The sequence below is a fragment of the Leopardus geoffroyi genome, chromosome A1 (assembly GCF_018350155.1).
Source record: "Leopardus geoffroyi isolate Oge1 chromosome A1, O.geoffroyi_Oge1_pat1.0, whole genome shotgun sequence".
In the NCBI taxonomy this organism is placed as follows: domain Eukaryota; kingdom Metazoa; phylum Chordata; class Mammalia; order Carnivora; family Felidae; genus Leopardus; species Leopardus geoffroyi.
In genome coordinates this window covers 104,662,399-104,678,282 of record NC_059326.1, presented here as the reverse complement: position 1 = coordinate 104,678,282, position 15,884 = coordinate 104,662,399, and the positions used below count along the sequence as shown (strand labels likewise).

At 44.4% G+C, this 15,884-nt stretch overlaps 1 protein-coding gene across 2 annotated transcripts in view; it reads right to left on the bottom strand.

Moving 5' to 3' along the window:
• MEGF10 (multiple EGF like domains 10) overlaps window positions 1–14,755 on the bottom strand; it is a 178,315-nt gene extending 163,560 nt beyond the window's left edge. Inside the window, exon 1 of one of the 2 annotated variants that reach the window (XM_045487499.1) lies at window positions 13,962–14,755. The gene's annotated coding sequence lies outside the window, so the exon portion shown is untranslated. The remainder of the gene's footprint in view (window positions 1–13,961) is intronic. The other variant, XM_045487508.1, reaches the window with a different exon arrangement.
• Window positions 14,756–15,884: the final 1,129 nt, after the last annotated feature.

Genomic DNA, 15,884 nt, shown 5'->3' with positions numbered 1-15,884 from the left:
GAGCATTAGATGGAAGCTTGTGCCCAAGACAAGACCAGGACTGTAGTTTGGTAGAAAGAGCGACTTTGTTGTTTTCCTGAAGTATGAAAGCAGAGTTTGGATGCTAATGAACTCAACAAGTTCAACATCCAAGAAAGACCTTAGACCCGAGACACCCCTTACCACACCGGGTTCCTGCAAGAGCCTCACTGAGCTGAAAAGAGAAATGACCGTAACAAATCCTCGAGTAGAACTTGATCAGATGCAAATAAACAAACAAAACTTACTGAGCATTTGCCATATGCCAGATAGTGTCCTTTTCATCTATTATCTCATTTAATCTGCATAATAGGTCTATGAGAGATCCACCATTATTACCCACACTTAACTGATACAGAATCTGAAGTCTGATGAAAATACACTTCTCCAAAGAAGACATCCAGATGGCTAACAGACACATGAAAAGATTCTCAACATCACTCATCATCAGTGAAACGCAAATCAAAACCATGATGAGATACCACCTCATACCTGTCAGAGTGGCTAAAAAAGACAACACAAGAAAAAAAAAGGTGTCGGTGTGGAGAAAGGGGACCCCTCTTGTACTGTTGGTGGGAATGCAAACAGGTGCAGCCACTCTGGAGAAGAGTATGGAAGTTTCTCAAAAAACTAAAAACATGGGACACCTGGGTGGCTCAGTCCATTAAGAGTCCTACTTCAGCTCAGGTCATGATCTCATGGCTTGTGAGTTTGAGCCCCACGTTGGAGTCCTCGCTGACAGCTCGGAGCCTGGAGCCTGTTTCAGATTCTGTGTCTCCCTCTCTCTCTGCCCCTCCCCCGCTGGCACACACACGATCTCTCTCTCTCAAAAATAAATAAATATTAAATAAACATTAAATTTAAAAAAAAACTAAAAATAGAACTACCCTATAATCCAGCAATTGCACTATTAGGTATTTACCCAAAGGATACAGAAATACAGATCCAAACAAAGGGGCACATGTAACCCAATGTTTGTAGAAGCACTACCAACAACAGACAAACTGTGGAGAGAACCCAAATGTCCACTGACTGATGAATGGATAAAGAAGATGTGGTATACATATACAATGAAATATTACTCAGCAATCAAAAAAGAATGAAATCATGCCATTTGCAATGATGTTGATGGAGCTAGAAGGTATCATGCAAAGTGAAATAAGTCAGTCAGGAAAAGACAGTTACCATATGATTTCACTCATATGTGGAATTTAAGAAACAAAAGAGATGAACATACGGGAACACAGGGGTGGAGAAGACAAGAGAGGGAAACAAACCACAAGAGATTCTTAATGACAGAACAAACTGGGTTGATGGAGGGAGATGGGTGGGAATGGGCTAGATGGGTGAAGGGTATTAAGGAGGGTACTTGTTTGGTGCACTGGCTGTTGTATGTAAGTGATGAATCAATGAATTCTATTCCTGAAACCAATATTGCATTATATGTTAACTAACTAAAATTTAAATTAAAAAAAAAAAAAAGAAACTGAAGTCTGGAGTAACTGGCTTGGGGTCATACGTTCGGTAAACATTGGGACAAACTAGGATTTAAATCCAGGAACCCACACTTGGAGCATACATTACAGCATACTTGGGGCTTCACTTTTCAAACACGTTTGTCCACTGGACTAGCAGTCAGTGCTTGAAGTGTATACTAGAATGCAAATCTAAAAGGGCAGGGACCTCGTTTATCTTAGGTGTCATCCCATCGCTACCACAGAAAATCACATGGAACGTAACAGGTGCTCAGTAAATATTTACTGAATGAATAAATAACAGATTATGTCCGATTCAGTGAAATCACTGCCATAGTCTCCTCATCATCTTCCCCATTTTTATCCGATGTTCTACTTCTATTGTCAATGGCCATCTTTTGCTACCCACTGCCTGGTGACTTTAAACAGCTTTCAAAGATTTTCCAACCTGGCTCCAACCTACATGTCCAGCCTCACGTGCTGACAGTCCATTATAAAATACTCCACTCTGGTCACCGCTGCCCTGCCCCTGCCCCTGCCCAGCTGCCTCTCGCCCAGGCCATGTGCCATTCTACCAACTGAGGTATCCTCTCCCTCTTCTCGGATTATATGGAGCTCACTCACCTTTCAAAGTCCAATCTCTTCCAAAAAGCCTTCTCTCATCATCAAGTACACAGTGCTATTTTTCTCTCCTGAATATGGATTCACCTGGAACATATCACCCACTCCCTCATCCTTTCCCATCTCCACAAAGAGACAGAAGGCCAAGGCCATGCCGTGTCATTTTTGATATTCTCCCCAACATACAGTAAAGGCTTGGCTTACAGCAGACACATCAAGAATAGAGACTGACTGACTGATGCAGAATATGTCTCATCTAAATACAAAACATCTATTGATACGTTTTTTTTTTAATAAAGGTTAAAAAAATTTCATTGAGATAAAATTCACATGACATAAAATGTTATCATTTTAACCACACCGTGCAACCATCACCATTACCTAGTTCCAGAACTTTTTCATCGCCCCAAAAGGAAACCCCATACCTGTGACACAATCACTCCCCGCTCCTTCCTCTCCTGGCCCCTGGCAACCTCTACTTTCTGTCTCTATGGGTTTGCCAATTCTGGACATTTCACATAAATGGGATTATATGTGTGACATGCGGTCATTGGTGTCTGGTGTCTTTCCCTTAGCATTATGTTTTCAAGGTTCATCCATGTCCTTGACGACATGTATCATATTTCATTCCTCTTAATGATTGAGTAATATTCCATTGTGTGGATATATGACATCTTGTTCATCCACTCTCCAGTCAATAGCCAGCTCAGGAAATGATGGCTGAAATATGTAAGAGAGAGGAGCCCAAGACCCCATACCTCCTATGGCTTTGTCCCCATTAGCAAAATGTGAGGAAAAAAATGAAAGCATTCCAATAATAGACTTGAGGAAAGATGTCATCTAAAACTAAGGAAAAAAATACAGAGTCTATAGTCTTGGTCTGATTTTCCTGACAGATTACAATGAAGGCGGAGGGTGGAAAACGGGACTGAGATTTGCTAGTTGGCCAATTTGGAGGGCTGCTTGTGTTTTAGTTTCTAAAGAGTGGGGCTCTGCTAATGCTGTTGACTTCCTAGTCACTGGATTTGCTGCCTAGAAAAGTCAGTCAACTATGTTGGTGCTGGCCCATTGCTTTCTGACACAGAGCTCTACCCACCACAGAAAGAGGGGCGAATTAATGGATATAGAAAGCTCCAGACCCTCATAGCTACACCAGCTTCCAAATTATATGACAGTTGGGGTTCCCAAAGTTGGCTGTTTTCTATCACTGTATAACTTTAATTCTATATTAAACACTACGCTTCAAATGTTTTTGAACTTTTTGTATAAGTATAAAATACACACCAAGAAAGTATACAAACAGAACTGAACAGCTCAACACATTTTCACAAAATGAACACACTCACACAACCAACACCCAGATTAAACAGACCAGAAGCCCTCCTCGGCCAGGGTTTTAACTCTGACACAACATGAAGGGCCAGCAAGCATCCCATGCCTAAAAAAGCATTTAGTACGGAACGTGCCATGTGGCACATAAACCACAATAAAAGACAACATATCACTTCTCTATTTGTTCAACGAAAGCTGCATCAACACAGAACTTCAAGTAGAGCACAGTCATGCCTCATAGCACCCAGGAGTCAGCCTCTCCAAATCACAGGAGTGGAGCCAAAGGAACAGGCCTAATGACAATGAGGTAAAAATTAATTAACTAATCAGGAGCGTGGTCAACACAGTCTTTTCGCCACCTGCAAAGAATAGTTTTCCCTTCCCCTTCTCCACTTCAAAAGTACCTACATCACTGGTAAAACCAAATATCCACTTAGTAAAGTATAAACAAACTGCAAGAGGGGGGAGAATGGAAATATAATGAAGAAAATAAAGCCACTTGCCTCTCTGCATTCCACTTGCTTCTCCTTCTTTAATGGATTTACAGTAATAGTCTATCATCAAGGTACAATGGCAGACTTAATTACAAGAAGCTCTAAGTGATCTAAAGAAAATCGTATATTGCCATCTCCTGGGTACAAACCTCCTTAAGCCTAATCTTCCCAGTCAGGAAACCTCTTATCTCAAAGACAAAAGGATTCCTACTGGCCAATGAATACCAGCTGTCTGAATACTCTTTGTAAAAGGGCTCTCCACAGCCCACTATGTCCAGAAAAGACTTTCCGCATTCTACCTCACTCAGGGCTGTATTCTGTGTTGAAGGAAGGGAAGGGGAGGGGAGGGAAGGGAAGGGAAGGGAAGGGAAGGGAAGGGGAGAAAGAAAGAAAGAAAGAAAGAAAGAAAGAAAGAAAGAAAGGAAGGAAGCCTTCTACAAATATCCACAGGAACTAGGGACTAAGTTTCCCTTTGAAGGAAACTCAGAGGCAAAGGCTGAATGAATGACATACTTTTTCATAAAGGGAGTAATGAGGCTAAAAGAACAATCCTGTGCGAAAAGTCTGTGACCTATGCTGAGGCTATGACCTTGAATTTGAATCTTCGGACACAAAGAATGTAGCCAATTGTTGAGCTCTGAATTAGATCTTTACAGGAAGTTTGCAAGCCTTTCCCTCTGGGGCTAGAATCCAGTTTGGAAGTTGAGGGTGAGGGGTGGTATCTAAATGATAGGGAAGCCCCCAACATCATAACTGTCCATACACATCAACTTTCTAACGGATTTAACTGTATCTCAATCGCAGAAAAACCTTCTTGGCTTCGAAATTTATTATCTGAATCTAGATTTGGAAGGATTATGAATATATCATCATATACACAGGAACCATACCCCTGAACAGAGTATCATTCTTGGAGTTTATAGGCCTTGATTTAAATGGACTTTCAGATCAAACACCTGTCTTTGATGAGCCCAGGGGAAAGAGGTGGAAAAATGTGCTTGCGCCTCTCATGGATAGAGAGAGGTCTTTTTTAGGTTTTAAATCAATAATAAAACCCTGCAATAAGGTGAGTCAGTGGAACATATTCAGAAACAGTTCTTCATTGGCCAAAGATCAACTGGGAGTTCTAACGGACCTGTGCCTCCCTAACGCCACATCTCATGCTCCCAAACCAGATTAATGATGCTTCTACAGAATTACTTTCTTCCTTCCCAAATCCTACCTCTGACACATTGCTGCAAGTAGTTTAACTGTGAAAGGCCTTGACCTCCTTTCTTTGTCTCTCCAATTCAAGTGTGTCTGTTTCCTTGGGGCTACCAAGCTCAGTTGGATGGCTGGCCGGAGCAGAATGTAGCATCAGCCAACCCCGGAACAATGGGCCCCTTTCTCTGGCTGTCACATGAACAGCGTAGTGTTACAGCCATTGTCCCTCTAAGCGGAGAGGGAGAGGCACGGGTTCTCACAGACTAGCTATTCTCCCTGACCCCCTCTGACCAAGTCACTAAAATGTTTTTTTTTTTTTTTTTTAAATAAAAAAAAAAGGAAGAAGAAAGAAAAAGGAAAAAAGTTGTGCCTTCTGAATGGAGCAAAAGAGCCCTAACAAGGATTGTAGCGCATCCAGGGACCACCTGGATCAGAATACCTTGCCAAAAATAAACATCCCTGGGCCCCACAACACACCAATGGGGTCCAAATCATTAGAACGGGGGCCAGTGTCTGCCGGTGATTCTCAGGCCTCTGTTTGAAAACAGGCTGCACAGAGATCTCAAGTCTTGCTAACCTCTCTAACGAGCAGAGTATGCACGCCCCTCTGTTCAAGGGAGGCACAGGAGATGGGGGTATACTGAAAGGCCGATGCTGTCTATTACAGGTACCAAATCTCAGTGCTGGGGGGGAAATACCAAGAGAAGGCAGGTGAGAATGATCGGGGCACCGAGGAATGTGGAGAGGAAGACTGGAAATGAAAAGAAAACAGCTGGTCAGAAGGTAATAAGAATTTGGGGGTAGGGTCAGCAATGAGGACAAGGGGAGGAGCAGAAAAGTTAAAAGAAAGCACAGAAGCCATCTAAAAGAGGCTGGAGCCTTCAGCAAAAGATGGACGGGAAGAAAATTCCAGGGATGGTGGGAACAAACAGCTTTTAAAAAAAACGGTTCCATGTCCAGTTTCAAATAATTTAATAATTAATAGTAACCAATAATAATGTATGAAATGATTATAATTAATATATGATAGTTAACAATAATGAATGGTTTGATAATTTAAGAATAGCAACCAATAAAAATATATGAAAGGATTATAATTAATATATAACAATTAACTATACTAATAAATTTTTTTAATGTTTATTTATTTTTGAGAGAGACAGAGAAGGAATTCAAGTGGGTTGGGGCAGAGAGAAAGGAAGACACAGAATCCGAAGCAGGCTCCGGGCTCCGAGCTGTCAGCACAGAGCCCGACGTGGGGCTCGAACCCATGGACTGTGAGATCGTGACCTTCGGTGAAGTCGGACGCTCAACCGACTGGGCCACCCAGGCGCCCCAACAATAACAAATAAATTAATGGTTTAATGGCTTTAAGTCGTAAGACGTGAACTTCCTCCACAGTCCCAAGCCTTAAAGGTCAGCTACTCAGAGCTACACGTTGGGTGACGCTTTGTAAAATTAAAGAAAGAGGAAGTGACATCCGTGGTTCGGTGGACAACTTCACGTGAGAAGACACGGCACAGCAGTGTGGCAAGATAATCCCTAGACTGAGGATCTGAAATGAAAATACGAATTCAGATCCAGATGATGCCCCTGACCCTACCCCCACCCCCAGTAAGCTCCGTAGTTGTTGAATGAGTTAAGTTTCCTCATTTCACGCCTTCTCATGGAACGGGGGCTCCATTTTTATGTGAATCCCAATAGGTGCCCCAACCACATCTGGTTTAGATAATGAAAGAGCAGTGTCCTATGAGGGTCTCCTCTAATGTCCATAGTGCTGTGGGAGCAGGCAGAATCCAGTCCTGGGGTCCCCTGTATGTTAACTCACCACTCCTGTGGAATGCTTGAGCCACTGTTCTTTTTTTTTTTTTTTTTTTAATTTTTTTTTTCAACGTTTATTATTTATTTTGGGGACAGAGAGAGACAGAGCATGAACGGGGGAGGGTCAGAGAGAGAGGGAGACACAGAATCGGAAACAGCCTCCAGGCTCTGAGCCATCAGCCCAGAGCCTGACGCGGGGCTCGAACTCACGGACCGCGAGATGGTGACCTGGCTGAAATCGGACGCTTAACCGACTGCGCCACCCAGGCGCCCCGAGCCACTGTTCTTTGAAACATCTAGCAAACGTCTGCAGCCGTGTGTTGGCTGAGCTCGTTTCCTTATCTAAAACGTGCCGTGCACACTCGAGTCCTCTGTCTTCAAAGCCCCACAGTGCCAGGAAAATTTTGGCAACACACCGAACCCTCTCTCTAGAAGGAACTCTCGGAGAAGTTCTCAGAACAGCCTACTGGCCCTTACAACACCCAGCCTTACCCACTCAGTTGTATTTTTTTTTAACCTTTATTTTTCTTAAGGCAAGTATCTCAGTAATTCCACATAATAATCATCCCCTTGCCCTATACACCTGATAAATATCTGATTGGGCAAAAATAAAACTCAAACCAACTTCTTTCTTAAAGAATGCAAACATCACATCTTGTCCTCAATTCCTTGTCCAAAAAAATAAATAAATAAAGTAGTGTTCTAAACATATCAATGGAGGTAGGTATTTGAAATTTTTCATTTTGGTGGCAAAATTAATCCCCTGGGCCCCAAACAAAGATTTTATACTTCTGTTTTGCTCCTGGAGGAACAAGTTAAGTCTGTGTTTTGATTTTCAGTTTACCATTAAAAAAATATTTTCAAAGAAGACAAACATGATTCTTTCCCAGAAGGTATTTATATGGTACATAGTGAGATGATCACCTATGGCGAGGTTTGAGAACTAAGCAAATCTGTGTAGCTCATCCAGATCGGCCAGGATGTTCGTGACAAGGCACTCAGTCACCCACCCTCTAGGATAGGGCCTCCTTGCTCTCAAAGATAAGATGTTTTTAACAGATGTTAATATCCTGCACATGTACCCATTAAGACGAGGTTCCCATGCTGAAATACCGTTTTCTTTGTCTTAGAAGGGGGGGAGGGTACAATTTATTGCCTTCTGAGTAGGAAACTGAGGTGGTTAAAATGCTTTACATAGTTTCTTTATCTAATAGCATAAATCACTACAAACGAAATAAGAGAGGAAGTCACTGGAAATGAACCTCCATCATAAGAGGATAGATGGTCACATTCACACTTTCCAGACTGGCTAATGGCAGAGTATGCATTATCAAATGACATCCACATGCCAACCCGTAGTTTCGCAAATAAAATTGTATAGAGTAAAACAACACTGGTTTGTGCTTTCTTTTTTCCCTCATCACATGAGAAATCTTTGCATCAAGTGTGATAAATTAATCTTCTGCAATAACTGTCTTTAAAAGAGAGTGATCACTGTGAAAAATAATCTTAAATTGCGAGGAAAAGAGAGTATAGAGATAAATACAAAATCTTGGGAAATTCAGATAGAATGAATGAATGAATGAGTGAATGAATGAAGGAATAAATGAAGAGATGAGCTAAGACACTCACAGAAGTACACACAGATGCAAGCTTAAACTAAGGTAGAAAAAGTTCATTTTGGAAATAGCACTGAAAAGGAAGACAAATCAACAAAACCCAATGAATTGTAGTTGATTCTTAAAACTGAGCTAATTTTTAACACAGAACACTGGGCGCACATCCTTGAGAAATGGAGACCACAGGCAATTCTTAATATTGTTTGTGTGAAGTCCAAACAATCAGGACGTTTGTACTCTGTGTGCTGATACTGCTCCCTTCCTGCCCTATGCCACCGGAACTTTCATGCATCAGCCTATGAATGAACACTTTTCGTGGTTCATCCTTTGGTGAAGCTGCCCGTGAGCTAAAATTTCCATCTTTGTCATTATCCCACAACGTTTGTTCACTCGTTTGCATGTTATTGCCTATTTCAATAATTACAAAAAATGAGTGAGATGGGGTGCCTGGGTAGCTCAGTCGGTTGAGCGTCCGACTTTGGCTCAGGTCATGATCTCACGGTTCATGAGTTCGAGCCCTGCATCGGGCTCTGTGCTGACAGCTCACAGCCTGGAGCCTGCTTCGGATTCTGTGTCTCCCTCTCTCTCTGCCCTTCCCCCTCTCATGCTCTGTCTCTCTCTCTCAAAAATGAATCATAAAACATTTTAAAAATATTAAAAACAAAAAAGGAGTGAGAAATGAAACAATTAAAAGCCTAAAGTAATAAGAAATTTTTGTCTCATGAAACTTAATACAAGTGAGCCAAAAACGGGAGTTAATAGACACGCAAAATAATGGCCAATCTTAAGCCTGAATCAAGACATTTGTTGAACTTAAACAGATCAACTGTTGTTCAAATGAGAAGGAGAGCACCAAAAGTATAGAATGTTTAAAGCGAGAAAAATTAAAGAAAGGAGTAAACACAGAATGCAGTGTGTAAATGGCTAACTATAATTAAACATTTTGTAATTCACGTGGCTCCCAGGGCCAGCATCCCTTATACAAGGTAGGCTTTTGCACCATCGATCTTTGGACCTATTTTTAGGAATGCATCCTGTACTAAAGTAGGAAAAAAGAGTACTGAACTGGTCACCATATTTATGATTGAATATAAAAACAAATACAAAGGGATGTATAAATTGACAAGCACGGGGCAAAAGTGCTTTGTTTTTACTGGCACTGGCACTTCCAGGGCCCCGACACTGTCATTCGCAACGAAAACCATCCCACAGGTATCATACGCTCAGCTCTTGTATCAGAGCTCTGCCACGGCGTTGAACATGCAACATCCATGCGATGGCATCTAGTGTTTCACAAGTCTCAGGATAGTCTATCTTGCCCATTTACCACTCCGGGTTACTAACTGTGTATACTATGCCTAGCCAAATTGTAAGTTCTTGACTGGCTTCTCCACAGCCCTTGGTACGAACGTAGTGCCTATCCCGAACGCTCTGTGTGCTAAGGAATGTCACCTAGCATTTATTCATTCCATCTTCCCCCACCTTCCTTAGGCATTTATTATGTAACTCTTATGTGCCAGCCACGCAGATAAAGGCTTAAAATAAGGAATGGTAAACTCACCAATCAGCTGGACAAACATCCAGGGAACAAACACGTTTGACACAATATCATAGATGCCACAGTAAAGCTATCCACACAGTAGACTGGGAATCATAAGAGATATCGCTGAGTTTCTGAGAGACAATTAGGAAATTAGGGTGAGTCTTAACTTGAACTGTATCTTGTAGGATGAATGAGTAACATGGGGATTGGACAAAAAAGAGGAACAAAGACATTTCGGGCAGAGAAAACAGCGTACACGGCTAGGTTGGGGAGAAGTAAGAGCAGGCAATGTATCTTCTAAGGAAGAAGAACAAGGTCAAGATTAGTGGGGCAGGAGGCCCGCAGAAGAGGCGAGCAGAAAACCTGCTATTTTGCTCCTACGTATCGTGTTAAAGACGTTAGGCGTTATGCTCTCCACCGGTGTTACTCCAATTGTGATCTTAGGTCACCTCCACCAGATTCATTTAGGGATCTGCTCAAATGCAGATGTCTGGCCCTTGCATCTAGAGTGAAGCCCTGCAATCTGCATTTTCAATAAGCACCTGGGTGACACTGATGCTTACCACCTGGAGAGCTGCCAAAGATTTTTAAACAAGGTAATGACATGATCGGATTGGTGTTTAAAATGTTTTTTTTAACGTTTATGCATTTTTGAGAGACATAGAGCATGAGCGGGGAAGGGGCAGAGAGAGGGAGACACAGAATCCGAGGCAGGCTCCAGGCTCTGAGCCGTCAGCACAGAGCCCACGTGGGGCTCGAACTCTCAAGCTGCAAGTTCATGACCTGAGCTGAAGTCGGTCGCTCAGCCGGCTGAGCTACCTAGGTGCTCCTGGATTTGTTTTTAAAACTATGCTACTAGACTGAGCAGACAACCACGAGGAAGGTACACTCACGGCTGTACACGAGCATGTCACTTGGGTTTGCCATAGGGAACTTGTAAAACTGCGGACTTTTCACCTATCTCCCAAGACTTACTGCATGTGGATCAAAGTGGACGGGGCGGGGATTTTTTTAAATTATTTTTTAATTTTTTTTTTAATGTTTTTATTTATTTTTGAGACAGAGAGAGACAGGGCATGAGTGGGGGAGGGGCGGAGTGCGAGGGAGACACAGAATGGGAAGCAGGCTCCAGGCTCTGAGCTGTCAGCACAGAGCCTGGCACAGGGCTCGAAATCACGAACCGTGAGATCATGACGTGGGCTGAAGTCAGACGCCTAACCGACTGAGACATCCAGGCACCCGGGGGGGCTAGGATTTATACTAGGTTGAACAGTATGAAATTGCCATTTTATATAGGTCAAAAATGGGCAAATTGTGGCCATTTCTCATAGCCCAGTCTAACTAAAGCTCAGAGTAACTGAGGATGTGCACACAGAGCTGAATACTTTTCCTCTTCTATTAATTATCGACCCCATTACTCACTTGGCCTGCAATGATGGAAGTGACATAATTTACAGACCTAAGACAAACAGGAGGTTCAAAAGCAACAACCAATGAAGCAAAGCAGCTAATCTGGGGGCTGCAGAGACAGAAGGGACCCTGGAGATTCGCCTCTTTCCCCACCTCCCAACACAAATTTACATAGGAGGAAGCTGATGGGAGAAGTAACCTGCTGGAGGTTATCCTGAATATTTTGTTCAATTCCTCAGTGATACGTTCTCTTCATTTTAACAGATCTTGAAATCGTTATAGCTAAAAAGTATTTGGGATTTAATTTGTGGAGAGCTAGTGTCACAGGATGCCCTCAAATGCATCACATGGGGGAAGGGGAGACACGAGGCCAATACTCACGCGTTTTTAAAACGAAGCCAACAAACTTAAATGATATGGAACATAGACCAGCACTTGAAATGTAATAGCGACTCAATAAACATTCATTGGGGGCGCCTGGGTGGCGCAGTCGGTTAAGCATCCGACTTCAGCCAGGTCACGATCTCGCGGTCCGTGAGTTCGAGCCCCGCGTCGGGCTCTGGGCTGATGGCTCGGAGCCTGGAGCCTGTTTCCGATTCTGTGTCTCCCTCTCTCTCTGCCCCTCCCCCGTTCATGCTCTGTCTCTCTCTGTCCCAAAAATAAATAAACGTTGAAAAAAAATTAAAAAAAACATTAAATAAACATTCATTGAACGAATGAATGACCTCCAAGAAATAGGTTAACGGAGGTATATTCACGCAGTTTCTAACGGAGTTTCTAAGGCAGTGTGTGGGGTGTAAAAGACTGTAGATCTCCCACCGGCCAGTCTGTCCCAAGCACCCTTTGGCCCCCAAACATGACCTCTCCTCTAAAATCCCAGCCCTGCCTCATGCACCTTTCTTTCCTCTGAAAGGGTCCCAGCAGACAGCAATACAAAGATCATGTGTGAGTTAAATTTGGCATTACATCTCATCCTAGGTGATTGTGAAGCACACATGAGCGCAGCCTTCACAGCTCATCCCAGTACAAATAATAGCTTACATTTATCTATATTATGGTGATACAATGGTTAACGTTAGCTGTATGGTCATCGCCATCACCATAACTAATTATCTGCCAGGCTTTTAGCACTCCACGGGCGCTGACTCCAGTGACTCATTGAATCCTTTTAACAATCCTCTGGTGTAAGGATTTTCATTACCATTCAGAGTTTATAGATGAAGATAAGAGAGATTAAGTAACTTGCCCCAAACGCCACAACTGGAAAGTGGAAGGGCTGAGAGTTGACCTCAGGTGGCCCGGTCCCCAAACTCACCCTCTACTTAACTCTTTGATCTCAGAGCGGCAAAACTAAAAGTACCCTGCAAGCCAAGCCCCCAGAGCAGTCATGTCAGGAAGATGACACTTCTGGACAAAAAGATTGGATCCTTGGCTTTTCATCCATAAGGAATGAAGTATCTTCAGTTGAGAAGACCATACACAACGTGAGATCCAGGCTATAAAGGAGAAAGGCAAGAAGAACCAGCGAGAAAGTCATTCTCCTCTGTCTAGCACGGATTTTACTGTCTGAGAACTTTTTGGCTAATAAAAATCCCAAGCTTTAACTCTCCCCCTAAAGAATTTGGGTCTTCCTATGAGGATATTATCGAAAGAAACATCAAATAAATCACTACACCTCATTTACTCCATGGTACCATTCTCAACTCCAGGAAGAACTATAAAGACAAAATATTTCCCTTAAAGCAGGGCTCAAAGTCCAAGTTCTTTAAAGGACTGCCACAAGATAGATCTTTCTGCGGTCTGAAGAACCGCCCCTCCTAACATTCCCTGTGAAGCCAGGCACACCAACAAGGAAGAGATCCCTCTGGTCTAAGTCACCAGGCTGTGATCCTCACACCCCTAAAGGACTCCGAGAACGCAGGAAGAGGGAGCATCCCAAGCCTGTCTGCACAATGCGAATTATCAAGTCCTGGAGAAAGGAAAGTTTGGAAAATAAGGAAAGGTCCCAGAGAAGGCAAGCTGGTGTGGAAGAAAGGGTCCTGCTGAAACTGTTTGTCCTTCCCAGTCTGATTCCACGCTCAAAACCTCCCTACATCCAGCTAGGACACCCGTCAACAGAGAATAAACACAGGAAAGGCAATGCAAGGGCAGAAATTATGCACAACAAAATGCGTAATGGAGGTGTCTCTCCAGGAAAAACACTCCAGGAAGTTCCTATATAGCCCCCCAAAACAGGACCAAATGTAAACAGTAACAATGAACCCTTGAGACAAAGTAAACAACCCACACTGAGCCCATCCCGCCCCGGTTCACAAGGCACCCGGGTCTCCAGACTAAAGGAAAATATGTCCCCAACCCGTAACAAACCAGCCAGCGTCGGGCCAAGGTCCAGGAGGTGCCAGAAGTGAGTTTGCCCAACTCTTACCCAGGTCCCGAGATCCTGAGATTTGCAGCACAACCCTTTCTGCCCGGTTTTCACCCAACGCCGGCCGAGAAACAAAATCTCTTCCAACAGCGCAGTTAGCCTCCAAGTAGCGTCCCTGAAGAGAGCGATACCTGGGGGTGGGGGTCAGGCTCCAAGGTGGACACGCGGGAAAGGAGGCCGGTCTCCGCGCGTTTCCAGACCCCTAGTTTTGCGCACCGGGGAAGTACTCGTCGCAAACTTCAACCAGGCTTTCCCCGTCTGGCCCGAGATGCTGGAGGAGGAGGGGAGTAACCCGAGCCGGGGCTGGGATGCGAGCAGTTGCCGCTGCTGCAGCTGCCGCCGCCGGGGCAGTGACCACTGGGGGGTGTCACTTGGCGCCTCTCACTCCCTAGAGCACCCAGCAGGATCCTACCGGCCAGACTGTGAGTCCCGACCGCGGGTCTCCCCTGCCCGGAGCGGCTTCCACCCCCTGGGAGTGACCCCAGCAGAGAGACCGGTCACGAAGTTGGCAAAAAGGGTGGGGGCAGGGGAGTCACCGCAAGAAATGAACCAAGGGGTGGTGGAGAGGGTGCCTGTCTGCGTTGAGCGCGCGCGCCCTAGTCAAAGTCCCTGGCAGGTGTTCTAGACCCTGTAGCAGGACTTGAGGTACTGGGGACAGCGCCCGAGCGGCCAGCTGGATGGACGGTTCGTCCCCACTGGTGCCAGGGAAGGAGCGCGAATGGGGGACGGAGAAGGGATAGGTGACCTAGGCGTGCCAGAGCGTGCGCTGCGGCCACAAAGTGGTTGGAAGGTGGAACGAGGAATTCGCGGGGAGAGGGGGGCAATGAGGGAGTCTGCTTTATAGAGGCGGGGCAAAGAGAACTCCCGGGACCCGCAGGAGAATCCATCCAGGCCCTCCGCCCGACGTCGCCCAGAGATTTCTTGGGGAATGGCTCCCTCTGCCGACTAGCCAAGGAGGCCCCAAGAGACAAATCACAGAACGTTAGAAGGAAGAAAAGGTTTTCCTCCGTTTGACGGTTGGCCTAGACGCAAATTCTGCAATCTGTTTCTCTAACTGTCCATCTTCTTCTTCCCACCCAAAGAACTTGCCCGCGTCCAGACCATGCAGGCGGACACAAACCTTTAACTGCTGGAAAGTTCTTATATTAAGCTGCATTCTCTCATGACCCCTCACACACGCCTCCACCCACCCCTCCAAAAAAAGGCTTGCGCTCCATGCCCACGCCAGACGATCCTCTCCTACCAGATTTCTCTTCCTTACATTAACATGAACTCTTTCTTTTTGGAGACCTCTCAAACGCATATGCGCCTCCAGTCAGTAAATGCATCGGCACTAGTCCATACTCAAAATTATGCTTGAATGAATAAGCATGTATCACCATCTTCCTAGGTCACATCCCTGGAAATACACGAGGGAAGAATGCGTTTGTTTGGTCCATTGTTCCTTTACCAGGCATCATTTCCCCTTCTTCTGGTTAACAGCAGTTCCTTTTTTTTTTTTTTTTTTTTTTGGAGGCCACTCCTGCCACACTTAGCGCAGTCTGGATCGGAAGATCTCTCAAAATGGTCCAGCTCTTCCTGGTCCGAGAGTGGGCACCTGCCCTAAGCTAGTCCCTTCAGACCTTCTCTGCCAGGAGTGTAAGCTTTGATCAGAACCACAAATCTAGAGCTGATTGACCATATGACTGTGTTCTGAAGATTGGCCAGGAGCTCGTGTCACTTAATCCCCAAAGCTATCCCCGCTGTAAGTTTTATGAACTTGGTTGCTCCACTGCCTCTGATTTTTCTAATCAACTATATTGAGACATGATTTACATTCAATGAGTTGCACTCATATTAAGTATACAGCTTGATGAGTTTTCAGCAAATGTGTACATGCATGTAGCCACTACCACAATCAAGAAAATGCATACCTCCATTGCT